Below are 15,000 nucleotides of genomic sequence, written 5' to 3'. Positions count from 1 at the left end.
TGAAGGACCGAAGTATAAGCTTCTTTCGTGCTCATGGATTTTTAGATTGTTGCTGACGTTTCACCATTTAATCGCTTAAGAAATCACAATATTCTACTATGTTTTAATATAACCACGAATTTCATTTTTTTATTCCTTCTCTATTGTTCAGTATATGGATAAATATATATATATATTATATATGTACACACGCACATACTTGGGGTTTTTTGTTAGAAGGTATTGTCTTTCTTCTTTTGGACTATTTGCATTTACACGAAATTTTTTTTTTCTTTTTTCCTCTTTTTTTTTTTTTTTTCCTTTTTTTTTTTTTTTTTCTTTTTTTTTTTTTCCTTTTTTTTTTGTTTTTTTTTTTTCGTCTTTTTTCTTTTTTTTCTTTTTTTTTTTTTTTTTAATACGTTTTCCTTACCTTTACCCTGGAAAAATTTTACGTTGGAAAAACGCATATCAAATTAGTTAGCAGAAAATGGCACGAAAATCGTGCACATTTTTTAAGGGAATATTTTTGTTCTCCAATTCTTATTTTTCCCTCCTTCATTTTATTTTTCTTCAACATATTAAATTTTCATCCTTTCACCGTTTTATCGAGAAAAAATTTTTCTAAAGTATATCATGTCTATACTTTTCAATTGTTTTTCTTTTTTTTTTTTTTATTGTAGTTTGCGTTTGTTCTATACAAGTTTTTATATTATTTTATAAATTGATTTTTATCTGAACATTTTTTTCATACGAAATTTTCTTTTTCTTTTGCATTGTTAGCATCTATCGTATAAAAAGAGACTCAGACCCTATATATATTTAATACATAATATATAATATTTAATATAATGTAATATATTATGTATTCATTTATATATATATATATATATATATATATATATATATATATATATTACTGCTACTATATATATAATGAATATATATTTTAATTTATCCACTGTTGTGTATATGTATATACATACATATATATATATATATATATATATATATATATATATATATTATATACTTGGATTAATTATATGACATCTATTAATTATAATATAAAGTATTATAATAGAGTTTAATAAATAAACGATAAAAACCCAGACGTGTTTGTACGAGTACACGTTATTCTATCTTTTCATTTTTTTTTTCTTTTTTTTTTTTTCAGAATAAAAGCTCACGCTGTTCCAAAGGAATATTATTTGGGAAGGGTTGTAGTGGTAAAGTGCATTCTATAACTACTACGACATTCTTGTTAGGTCTTCCAATGTTAAGAAACTTCCTTGTGGCTGGCCGGCCGAGGGGAGTCTTTCGAACCCGGTGTGAAACTTCCGTGAAACTTTGAATTTGCAATTTACTTCGTGATAAAGAAAAAGGGAGAGATAAGGTAAGGTTAGAGAAAGAGAAAGAGAGAAAGAGAGAGAGAGAGGGGGAGAGAGAGAGAGAGAGAGAGAGAGACTTTATATCCAACATCCTTTTCGTCCCTTTCCTCCTTTAACCCTCTTTCCTATCGTCCTCTTCTCTATGTCTCTCTCACTCCATTCCGGCAGCTTCGTCTCGTAGAAAACGAATTCGAAGTTTGTGAGAGAGAAAGATTTGTCGAGTAAACAAAATTACCAACTCTCTCTCTCTCTCTCTCTTTCTCTCTCTCTCTCTCTCTTCCTCTTTGGCTCTCCACTTTTTACGGTGCACCGATTTTTAACACCTTCGAGAACCGTCTCGGATTCCATTTTTACAGCTTTGCTTATCGTCCCACTTGTGGTACTGTACTTTTTCATCCTATACTTAATCGTTCTATTTCTTTCGAAAATTCTTCAGTGCGATGTCGTAACGTTCGCTTTGCGACTTTTAAAGGGCTCCTTCGAGAAAAGAAATTCCACGGAGAGAAAAATTAAAAAGATATGCTTTCCGACGATTCGCCGTTAATAGGTATTGAATTTTCACTTATGAAAAAATTATCTTTGAAGTATAACAATAATATTAATAAAGAGATAGAGAGAGAAAGGAAGATAACATTATTACAGTTCTTATTAGTTAAGTAAAAAGAAATAATATAACAATGTAAACAATAATAATAATAACAATAATACTAATAGTAATAGTATTAATAATAATAATATTAACAAATAGTAATAGTAGAAGTAGTAGTAATAGTGGTAATAGTAGTAGAAGTAGTAGAATTAATAATAATAATAATAATAGTAATAGTAATAGTCGTAGTAATAATAGTAATACTAACAGTAGCAGTAATAGTAGTATTAATTAATTAATAATAATCATAATAATAATAATAATAATAATAATAATAATAATAATAATAATAATAAAGACGATATTATTAAAATAATAAAAAAAGAAAAAAATAATTAAATAATTTAATACAAAGAAAAAAAAAAAAAAAGAAGAAAAAATAAACATCGTAACAAATTATTATAATATTCGTAAATATTCTTATAAATCATGTTCTTTTAAAATTCTTCTCGACAATTTAGATATTGATATCCTACAGTGTTACGAATCTTATTTCTCCCGATAATATCTCGAGACCATTGCGAACGATAGAAAGTCTAATTCGTTTAAAAGAAAAGCACACGATTCAAGCAAGAGATTCAAGGTAAGGAAGAGTAATCGGAGAGTGAGATCGGGGAGTGAATGGTGGCGGTGGTGATGAGAAGAAGGTGTCGGGATGGGAGATGGTGATAAGGAAGAGAGATAGATAGATAGAGAGAGAGAGAGAGAGAGAGAGAGAGAGAGAGAGAGAGAGAGAGAGAAAGAGAAAGAACAGAGTAGCAAAGAGAGAAGAGAATTTGTACGATCGGAAAAGTGTCGTTTACTTTTCTCCTTCGATACGAAAAACTTTATTCACGATTGTTCTTACTATAATCGCGTCGAGACGAATCGATCTCCTTTCCTACTAATAAAACGAACAACAACAACAACAACAACAACACAAACTTGTTATTCCGTATTCTTCATCTTCTTCTTTTTTCTTTTCTCTTCTTTTATCTTCTTTTATCTTCTCATTCCTATTTTCTTTCTTCTCTCTCTCTCTCTCTCTCTCTATCTCTCTTTTTCTCTCTACCTCTTCCCTACCTTTTCCTACTTCTCTATTCAAGTAGCGTGACGGTGAGTTTTGTTTAATTTACACGAAAATTACTGTCATTTCCACGGAGAAATTAGGAAAAGACGATGAAAGAAAGAAAGGCAGAGAGAGAGAGAGAGAGAGAGAGAGAGAGAGAGAGAGAGAGAGAGAGAAAGAGAGAGAGTGGAAGGGGAAGAGAGTAAAACATTCTCGCAACAACGTGCTTCCTAAGTGCTTATGAAACTTTCTCGCCGAGAGTTTCTTGACTCTCGTTTCATACGCCCGTAGTACTTCTCTCTTACTTCCGCGTCACGCGTATTTTTCTCTCTCTCTCTCTCTTTCTTATTTTATCTTTCTCTTTCTATCTTTGACCCCCTCAGGGACAATTCGAAAATGTTTCGAGTTCGTACAACCCGATTTTCGAAACTTCCTGATTCTCTTCCCCATTGTTTAAAACGTTTAACTTTCCAAGTTCCGCGAGAGAGTACATACACATGTTTAGTTATATATTTCTTCTTTTTTTTCTTCTTCTTCTTTTCTTTTCTTTTCTTTTTTTTTATTTTTTTGTTCTTTTCTCTTTCTTCCTCTTTTTCTATCTATTTTTTTATCTTCTTTCTTTCCATGATCTTTTCTTCTTTATATAAGAAAAAATTGACGACTTGTTAAATTAAATCGTCTAAAAATATTTCGATTCAGATATTTTTATATTAGATGTATTGAAATTTATAAAAAGAAATAAAAATAAAAAATTATCTCTCATTCATGCTTGACCTATTCTTGCTTGACGTATTCTTGACCTATTCTTACTTGACATATTCATGATCTATTTATGAACTATTCATGCTTGACTTAGTCATGACCTATTCTTGCTTTATCTATTCATGCTTGATCTATTCATGTTTGACCTATACATGACCAATTCATGCTTGACCTATTCATGAACAGACCAAGAATAGGTAAAGGAAGAATAGGTAAAGTATGAATAGGTAAAGCAAGAATAGGTCAAGTATGAATAGGTGAAGCAAGAATAGGTCATGAATAGGTCAAGCAAGAATAGGTCATGAGTAGGTCAAGCATGAATATATATAAGCAATATTTTGATAATAAGTCATGATTTGCAATAAAATTATTTTATTTATTTTATAAATGTCAAAATATAAATTGACATTGAAATTCAATCAAATTTTGTATTTACAACTTTGGATATTTTACGATTCCCAATTTATCGACATAAATAATATAACAAATTATATAAAAAGACACGTTGAAATTTCATTATTTTTACGTCCTTGCACTTCTTATTTCATAAAGATTGCACGAGTAAATAAAATTATATATAACATAAATTATCGTATATTTATCAAAAAAATAATACTTTTTTCTTTGTCAATTCGTAAATAGAAAAATTTAACGAAAAATGATAAATATTATTTACGCCTAACAACGTGATTTCATTAGTTCTCACTTTTTTAACGATAAATATCAATTGCATAATAGAAATCATAAACAATAACGCAAAGATCGATAATATGAAACCAAAAAGAAAGGTCGTATTCGCAGTAATACAAAGCAATAGAATTGTTTTTCGTATGAAAATTTCGTTCGTTCGTGTTGGATAGAGAGTAATCGTGTAAAAAAAAAAGGAAAAAGAAAGAAAGAAAGAAAGAAAGAAAGAAAGAAGAAAAAAGAAAAAAAAAAGAAAAAATACAAGAAAACGTGAAAAAAAATTGCTTTCCTTTTTTTTCGTTTTGCCCTAATTCGCATGTTAAATCAACGTCGGGGAAAAATATTTCACGTAAAAGGAACGTCATTGGATGTGACGTCGATCCTTATGAGGAAAAAAAATTACTTGAGAGAGAGAGAGAGAGAGAGAGAGAGAGAGAGGGAGAGAGAGTAGAGAAAAGAAATAGAACCAAAAAACAAACGAAAGAAAAAAATCAAAATAAGAAAAGCAAAAACAGAAAAAGGGAAAAAATAAAAAGAAAAAATATATATACTTATCGAATAAGCAATTAGGATTATATATACTTACGATCTTAAGATCGATGTTAAGAAGACAGAGGAGAAGGAGTAAGAGAAGGAGGAAGAGGAGGAGGAGGTGAAGAATGAGTATTTGCAAATTTGTACAATCAAGCCGATGAGATCTATGAAATCGATCGAATTGAATCGAATTGAATTGAAACGATCGATCGATCGGTCGATTGATCGAACGAATGGTCGAACGTCTTGAAGGGAATTGTAAGAGGGTTTAGCTGTCTGTCGGTTGCTTCGACCATCCATCCTGATTAACTCAAATTCCAAACAGAGACTATATACAGAATGTAGATAGTGCCAATTGTATCTCGATCTAGTATCTAACCTAATCAACGAACTTGTGAAGCAATGCACATAGCAGAGAGTAAGAGATAGATAAATAGATATATAGATAGATAGATAGGTAGATAAATAAATAGATAGATATGCAGATAGATAGATAGAAATTGAGATACATATATATAGATTGAAAGAGAAAGAGAGAGAAAGAGAGAAAAAGAGAGAGAGAGAGAGAGAGAGAGAGAGAGAGAGAGAGAAGGAGAAACGTACGATGTGATTACAATTTTGATATGGATTTATCAAAATGCAAACACACGCTTATATTGGACGTTTGCCTGCTCCATTTTCCATTACAAACATCTCCGAGGAATAATCGAGCTACATTAGATATATCGTTAGAGAATATAATATTATAAACTTGGAAACATAAACACATTAGCTAATATATCCACAGCTATTATCTCTCTCTCTTTTTCTCTTTCTCTCTCTCTCTCTCTCTCTCCCTCTTTCTCTCTCTCTTTCTTTCTCTCTCTCTCTCTCTCTCTCTCTCTCTCTCTCTCTATCTATCTGTCTATCTATCTCACAGTTTCGATCAGGCATCCCCTTAATTATTTGTAAAACAATTAAGTTACGTACCTACAAGTAATTTCCGATAGGGTATACATATATATTCTTGTAAAATTAGAAAATAAATCTTAATTCTTAAGTTCAAATATATATTATAATTATTTATCGCATATATGAATAATACATTTTCTTGAAAAAATGATATATATATATATATATATATATATATATATATATATATATATCAAAAGGAGGCTTTATACATATATATACACACATATATACGCACAAGTATGTATATATATTCTGGATTAAATTAAATCTATCATTAAATAATCCTGTTAATCTTTTTCCATCTCTATCTTTGAATAATCATATAATTACAAAGTTTTAAATTATAGAGATAAAGATAAAAACGAAGAGAGAGAGAGAGAGAGAGAGAGAGAGAGAGAGAGAGAGAGAGAGATCCAAGAGGTGTCCAGTTTGAAGGTTCCAGTTTGAGTAAACAATTTGACTGTAGCTGAGGGTCCCGTAAACCTGTCGGCTCTGGGTCGAGCTACGTCTTGAGAGGATTGAGAGAGGGTCAATAAGGGAGGACCTCCGTTGAGAGATAGAGATAGAGATAGATAGACAGAGAGAAAGAGAGAGAGAGAGGGAGAGAGAGAGAGAGAGAGAGACAGCTATTTGGTCATCGAGGCTGATTAGAGCAGGAATTCCAAGCTGTGGAGAGCCATAGTACGGCATGTTCGCAAGCAAGAGCGCGTGTCCAGAGCCAATAAGCGTTCGCTAGGTGTGGAAACACGTGGAGAACCTTGGGATATGTTTGTACATATATGTACGTATGTATGTGTGTATAGATATGTATATGTGCGTATTTGTAAATGTCTATATATGTGTACGTGCGATCAACCATGGGATATGAAGGGCGTCAGAACGCTGGAGGATTCCATTGTCTGATTGATATGTGTCAGACCATTGCCTTCTGTTCCTGTATCCTCCGAAATTATATTGTAATCTTGGCAATCGTATTAAAGAGATGATTTTAATGACATTATTATACGCATTCAGATATAAATATGAGTTATATAGTTATACGTCGATATTAGAGATTATTATCGAGTATAATTTTGACATTTAATTTTGAAATATCCTTCGTTAAATTTTTGTATAATATATAATCATTATGATTGGTATTGTATAATTTTATATGATAAACTTATATTATATATATATATATATATATATATATATATTGTATATATCTTAGATTGAATTATAAATTATATTGCGATATTGTATATAAATAATTTTTTGTTTTAATAGAATGAAAAAGATATTAATAAAATAGAGTAAAGAATAGAATAAAGAAAGTTAATTTTTATACTATTCTTTATATGATATAATATAATATAATATAATATAATATAATATAATATAATATAATATAATATAACATAATATATAATATATACAATAATAAAATATAATATAAAATATATATATATATATATATATATATATATATATATATATACATATGGATATATATACACGCACTTATATGTATATGTATATATATATATATATATATATACATATTTTCCTTTTTTTCTTTTCTTTTTCTTCTTTTGAAAAGAAATATTTAAATAATTATATTGTACAGAGAGTTAATATAAGTATGTAATTTTAATCGAACACTAATGAAAGACTACTTTTTTCTCGATGTATATATAATCAAAGTATACATATTATTATGTTATGAATTATATGTATATATATGTAAGATCACAGAAGACATAGACAGTATTAAATCCGGTTATTAGAAATCATCTAAATCATGTGCAACTTCGTGGGACTCTAAGCGACCTGTAATAATTGGCAGTGAACACCGTCGAGTTTCAACGTTACGTAAATTTCCGCGGGAATAATCATCGAAGGAAGACGGATATTATAGAGACGGTATTTCCTTCTTCTCAAAGAGTCCGTTGAAAGTGTTTCGACTTCTAAAAACTTTTCTCATTAAACGCATCCTTCAGTTACGTATATAGACGCAAGAACGCGTCGGCCATATCATCGTTTGCGATTAAAGATCTGAAGTTACGATGCACCGTATAATCACGTCGATTAAAATTCTCATTTTCAAATGTGTCCTCTGACGTTTATCCTTTCACGTATTTTAATAAGGGACAACTTTCATTTACACTAAATTATAAAGACGTTTAATCTTAATACTTCTTTTATAAGAAATATTTTTAATAGAAGAAAATAACTCGATTATATATTTACGTGAGCGCTTTAATGAAATTCAATTTGTAATTTTATAATATAAAATCGATCTTGTCGTCCTTTTTTTCTTTTTTTTTTTTAATATAAAAAAAAATATATATATATATATAAAATGTAATTAGTAAACCATCAAAGATAAAAAAGATTATTTTAATAATATTAATTAAAAAAAGTAGTTGGAATGAAAAATATCTAGGAAAAGATCAATCCATCATTTATATTATATTACATTAAACTTCGATATATATTGTTAAAAGTGACGTAACATTGCAAAATTGAAAATGAAATGAAAAGAAGAGAAAGAGAGAGAGAGAGAGAGAGAGAGAGAGAGAGAAAATGTAATTAACTTCGATCAATCATTTATTACGATATAAAAAGTATACATTGAAATATAAATAAAAAAAACTGAATATACTTACGAGATTATAATGTCATCGGATAGAATTAGATTTAATTCCTTCAAATTTAATTCTATTCGAGAAGAATCAAATTGTAATTGTAAAGAGAAAAGAAGAGAACATATATATATATATATATATATATATATATATATATATTCGATGAAGATATTGAGCTTGCATTAAAACCAACTCTACAACTAAATCGTCCCATATATGCAAAATGTTAGGACAATGGGATGGAAATTTAGTCGAGGACGACGAGCTACCGAGAAACCTCTTTTAATAAATTCACAAACTGTTCGTTAATCGTCGGTGCATCGATGCCAAGATACGATGCACCTCGCGCCTGAGGTGATAAATATAAAACCGCAAGGAATCATCGTCCCTCTTCCTAACCCGTTGATGAGGTACTTTCGAAAAAGGGATGATATCGCTTAGGCGATTATAAAATAACGGCACTTCTTATCCGCGTTAGAGTAGAAAATTTCGTTCTAGAAATATTTTCTTCTTTTTTTTTTTTACACACGAGTTTAACGCATTTATAATTAAAAAAAAAAAAAAAAAAAAAAAAAGAAAAAAAAAAGAGAGAGAGAAAATATTTACATGGTAATAGCTTTTCCGAGAAAATGATCATCTTATTTTTTATACATTAACATATTGATGACAATACCTTTGTGATTTTATTTTTACAAAATTTTACAATATATAATATATTTTCTTTTTTATTCCTTTTTAATTTTTATATACATTTAATGTAGAATATATATATATATATATATATATATATATATATATATATATGTGACGTGGAATATATATTATAATATTTATATAACATAATAGAATAAAATATTATAAAAACATAATGTATATATATATATAATATATGAATGATAACGATAAGAGTATAAGGTCAAGTTATAATAAAATAACATTCAAGAAAATTACTTTCTTAAATACATACAATTATCTTATCGAAGTTAATGATACATAGAGGATAACGAGAAGGAAATATAATAATACGTCTGGCTCGTTCTCAATTTTCTATAATATTCATGACATATGTATGTATATCATTCAAACTTTAAGATAAATATCGAATAGTAATATCTTTTAACATCAGTATAACCTGTATACGTTTATTTATTTCTGTCTTTTATTTCATCCGGTTTTATCTAAATTTGAAATATAATGTTTCTAGATGTATATACGAATGTTAAAAAATATTATATTTCTAAGGGAACGTTGAGTTGAGTTGAGTTGATTCCATTCATTCTAAGTAACTACACCTACGACGTGTCTTTGAGTAAAAAGAAAAACGAATCTTTTCTCTTATCTATCTTTCTCTGTCTCTCTCTTTCTCCATCGAGAAAACTCTCGACTTTCACAAGGGGAAAAAAAAAAAAAGAAAATCTCGAAGAAACGAACGTATTTCCGGAAAGCTCGACTTTCTCAGAAAAATAATCTCGATATTTTCTTTCTACGGATTTTGTTCGATAAATTTTGTTCAGAAATATGAAAGAAATAAAATAATAATAATAACAACAACAACAACAATAATAATAATAATAATAATTATTATTATTATTATAATATATGTATATGTATATATAAGTAAACATATATTAATTTTTAAAATAATATATATATATATATATATATATATATATATATATATATATATATGTATATATATGTATAATATTTCAACGAAAAGTCTCTATTAGGATTATTCCGAAAATCAAGTGATTTTTTCAAAAACAGATTCAATATTGTTCTCAAGTGGGAATAGATCCTTAATCATAAATTTTATCCCCTTGGTATTAAATCCCCGTAAAGGGGACTGAGAAGTCCTCTTAATAATCTGAAATGTCAACAGGGGTCAAGTGGCATATTATTTTTAATTAATTTAATTTTTATACCAATTCTCTTTTTCCCTTCGACAATTCTGTTTGCAAATGGTACTTCCTTTTTTCTGCTGTTTTTTTTTCTTTTCTTTTCTTTTTTTCTTTTTTTTTTTTTTTTTTAATTTTGCATCAGTAACATTCGAGAAAACGCATTTCGAAGTTACAAGTCGAAAACAACTTTTATTTTATTAAACGTTCTAAATATTTATCGCCGAGCTCTCATGCAATAATAAAATCTTCCCCTCAGTTTTGCGTCGGACATATTGCAGTACATATGTATATCTAGATACATAAAGAGAAAGAGAGAGGGGGAAGGAGGGAGGTAGAGTTCATAGAAACTGCAATAAAATTTCATTAGCGAAACATAGCTCGATTAATTGCACGACACATCAGATCATTTTCGAAGCCATGGATGTAAATTAGAACTTCAAAAAGGAATGGAAGGAAACGAAAAACAGGGGGAAAAAGGGCAAAATAAAGGTATAAAAGGAAAAAGAATAAAAAAAATGAAAGAAAAAAAAAACATACTGTAAATTATGACAACGTGCAAATTTCAAATGGACCGAATGTTGGAAGAAAAATGACACAAAGCTTAATAATTGTTTCGTCATTGAAAAATGTTAAAATCAATCTTTAATGCTACTTGTACTACCATTATCTTTCATCTTTCATCCTCTCTCTCTCTCTCTCTCTCTCTCTTTCTCTCTCTCTCTCTTTCCTTCCCTTTCAGTCTAGTAAGATCGTGAGATCTTTAATATCGTGACTATAGAGTCAGATAGATAAAGCACGTAATGCAACGAGCTGCAAGACGAATATCGCGTCGAATAATCGCGATTAGTTTTCCAACGGATAATTTATTTCTTCTTTTTCTTTTTCTTTATCTTCCTTTCGACTTTCTTACTCTTCTCTCTCTCTCTCTCTCTCTCTCTCTCTCTCTCTCTCTCTTTTTTATCCTTTAACCATCCAAATACCTTTCTCCTACTTTCTCACCCTTTCCTTCACAAGTGCCATTCTTTAGTAATGTTCGATAAAATTCCTCGGGAGATACGTGAAAAAGAACAACAAGGATAATTTGATTTAACGTGTCAGAGAGAGAGAGAGAGAGAGAGAGAGAGAGAGAGAGAGATTCTGTTTCCAAAGTGCACGCTAAGTTCAATGTCATTATCGTTCGGTCCGTTATTCGACACGAAATCGAATCAGTGATTTCGGAAACCAAGGGAACTATCATGCTATACCTAATCCAACGAATTGGAAGCAAAAGCGAATTGGATAGCGGCAAGTTCATAGAGACAGATAGATAGGGTAAGAGAGAGAGAGAGAGAGAGAGAGAGAGAGAGAGAGAGGGAGAGAAAGTTTTGGAGAAATCAAAGTTTCCCTCGTGTTTTCAGCTTTTCGAACTTTTCGATGACGTCATGAACGAACTTTAAAAGTTTACTAGTCGATTACTATAAAAAGAATGAAGGAAAAGAAAAACAGAGAAAAAAATATTGAAAAGAGAGAGAAGAAGAGAGGGAGAGGGAAAGAGAGAGAGAGAGAGAGAGAGAGAGAGAGAGAGAGAGAGAGAGAGAGTGAGTTAGAACTGATATTAGTTCTTCTTCTTTTTCTCCTTTTTTTCCTTTTTTCTTTTCTCCTTTTTCCCCTCCCACCCTTATGAAAATTTTCACGATGAATTCATGAGCGTATAAAAGATTTTTTAAAGAAAGTTTCTCAATATATAATTTGCTATTATCTTTTCATTAATTTATTATTATTTTATCTCTTTAAAATATTAAACATTTTTGTATATAAATAATTGTAAATTATTAATATTCGATTATATTCGATTTGTATAAATCATTGTTAAGGGTCATGTAACTTTGAACTTATATATACGGGCATATATATATATATATATATGTATATATATTATTTAAGTTTTATTTAATTTTGTATTATTTATAAAGATATTAATTATTACTTCATATCCGAAATTTTATTATATCTCTTAAATATAATTAATAATAATTATATATATATATATATATAATATAATTATATTTAATATATATGTAATACAATAACATCGACATTAAATATGAAATTCAATCGCAAAGATACGCAATGAAATTACGGTTATAAAAAGTTTAAATTCTTATTTAAGCCTTCATTTAACGTTTTACGAATCTCACGTGAAATATGAACTATAAAAAGGAAGAAGAATGAGAGAAAGATTAAAGAAAAAAAAAAAGAGAGAGAGAAAAGAAAAAAGGAATAATAAAAGAACTTTTCATTTAACAGCAAGAGAAATTGTTATACTACCTATGGTATGTCTAAAAGTGTGCATGTGCGTCTTTGTGTGTGTGTGTGTGTTTGTGTTCCTGTGCGCTTTTTTTTTTCTTTTCGAATTTAGCAAAACGAGTTATATATTTAATAACGCATATCATTTTAAGATATTTAAACGTGCTGATCGTGGTAAACATTTCTTTTTTCTTCTTTTCTCTTCTTTTTTGTTATTTCTTTCTTTCCTTTTTTTTTTTTAGATTTTTTTAAAGGACAACTACATTCACTCCTCACCCTTCGTATCTTTATCTTTCTTTCTACAAATAAATATTATTAAAAGAATCTTAAAGTCTCTCTAAGACGACGATCGCGAGATAATGCAATCTTGACGTAATTTCTCGTAATCCTACCACGAGGAGTCAGATAGACAGAGATAGAAATAGAGAGATAGAGAGAGAGTGAGAGAGAGAGAGAGAGGGAGAGGGAGAGAAAGAGAGAAAGAGAAAGAAAATCTAAGCTTTTCACGAAAGAAACTGAGAATGAAAGAGGCACAGAGCGGGAGAAAAAGAGAGAGAGAGAGAGAGAGAGAGAGAGAAGAGTAAAGAATTCCAGAAACTCGTTAAACTACACCGACGCCAATTTACGGCAATTAAAAGGCACGGAAGGTAGCGTTGGCGTTATGAGGAAAGAATTCTCTCTAGGCATAACGACAACATTCATTACAGTCTCGTTTTCGAGTGCTTTCTTCTTATTCTACTTTGGACTTTCCAATGGGAAGACGAGCCACTTAGAATTAAAATTAAAAATTTTTAAGTTTAAGATTAAAATTATAATTTAAGAAAAAGAAAAAAGATATATATATATGCGTGTGTGTGTGTGTGTGTTGTATTGTATATGTGTATGTGTGTACGAACCGTTCAGAAAGGAAAATAGATTAATTCTATTTCCTGAATTTTTTTTTTTTTTTTTTTTTTTTTTTTTTTTTTTTCTTTTTTTTTTTTTTTTTTTTTTTAGTAAAGACAACAACAGTTCCTATTTGTTTTATTGATAACGACGAACATTCGTTATGGTCTCGTTAGAATTAATTAATTTTGAAATAATTAACGATAAAAATATTTATCCGTTTATTTTCAATAATGTTTATAATGATAAAATTTTCTTTTTATATTTATTCATATATAAAAGATTAATAATTAAAAATAATAAATAATAATACCTTTAAATATATATACGTGTATTTATACGTGCTTTTTAATTATTTATATAAAATATATTTGCACGTATCATCATATTTGATGTATCGATGTTATCGAATAAAGTGATGATATATAGAATAGAATATAATATTCTGTATTTTCGAATTCTGAAACGATAGAGTATAATACAGGAATAAACGTATTGTTATTAATCTTCCTATCTATACGAAGAAACTCCAACGAGGTAGAGCTATATATATATATATATATATATATATATGTAGAGAGAGAGAGAGAGAGAGAGAGAAAGAGCTACATATATATATTATATATATATTTCCTAAACCGTGCCTTTATCGTTTCCCATTCGCCACGTGTACGATATTTAATGTAAACTCACGATCCTGGTAGAGAGATTTCCATCGTACCGACACAATCTCTTTATCCTCGAAATCGCCTTGATCCTCTATCCGACGAAATTCTCTGTCACAAATCGAGTTCCCTATATCCATTTGGAATATTAACACGTATTAAAGACGATATCAGCGATCATCCATTTCACGATTTTCACGAAATACATATATATAGGTATTCCCATATAAATAATATGTGAGTGTATGCTTGAACGTTGTAGGAAAAGAAGAAATTAAAGAAAAAAAAAAAAAAGAAAGAAAGAAAGAATAAAAATATAAAAAGAAAAAAAAAAGAAAAGGAAAGAAAAAGAAAAAAAAGAAGGACAAATAACTTTCTATAATAATCTTTGTATAATAATAAAAAAAAATTGATTGTTTTAACTCGTCGATAAATATATATTTGTATATTATTTATCGACGATTAGGATTGCGTATGATAGGCTTGTTGCGTAGAAAATTATTACGATAAAATCCTTTCTTTTTTTCTTTTTATTCGTCGATTTAAATATAGGGAAATTAGGAAAGTAGGTGAATATTGTATAATTAATTTTTCTTTTTCTTTTCTTTTTTTTTTTTTTTTTTTTTTTCGTA

General features: G+C 28.8%; 1 protein-coding gene across 1 annotated transcript in view; it reads right to left on the bottom strand.

Moving 5' to 3' along the window:
* LOC124423110 (poly(rC)-binding protein 3) overlaps positions 1 to 15,000 on the bottom strand; it is a 163,398-nt gene that overhangs the window by 94,695 nt on the left and 53,703 nt on the right. The window lies entirely within an intron of this gene.

Source organism: Vespa crabro, chromosome 3 (genome assembly GCF_910589235.1).
Source record: "Vespa crabro chromosome 3, iyVesCrab1.2, whole genome shotgun sequence".
Taxonomy (NCBI): domain Eukaryota; kingdom Metazoa; phylum Arthropoda; class Insecta; order Hymenoptera; family Vespidae; genus Vespa; species Vespa crabro.
Note: the sequence above shows the minus strand (reverse complement) of the source record. Positions and strands in the feature narration are given on the sequence as shown.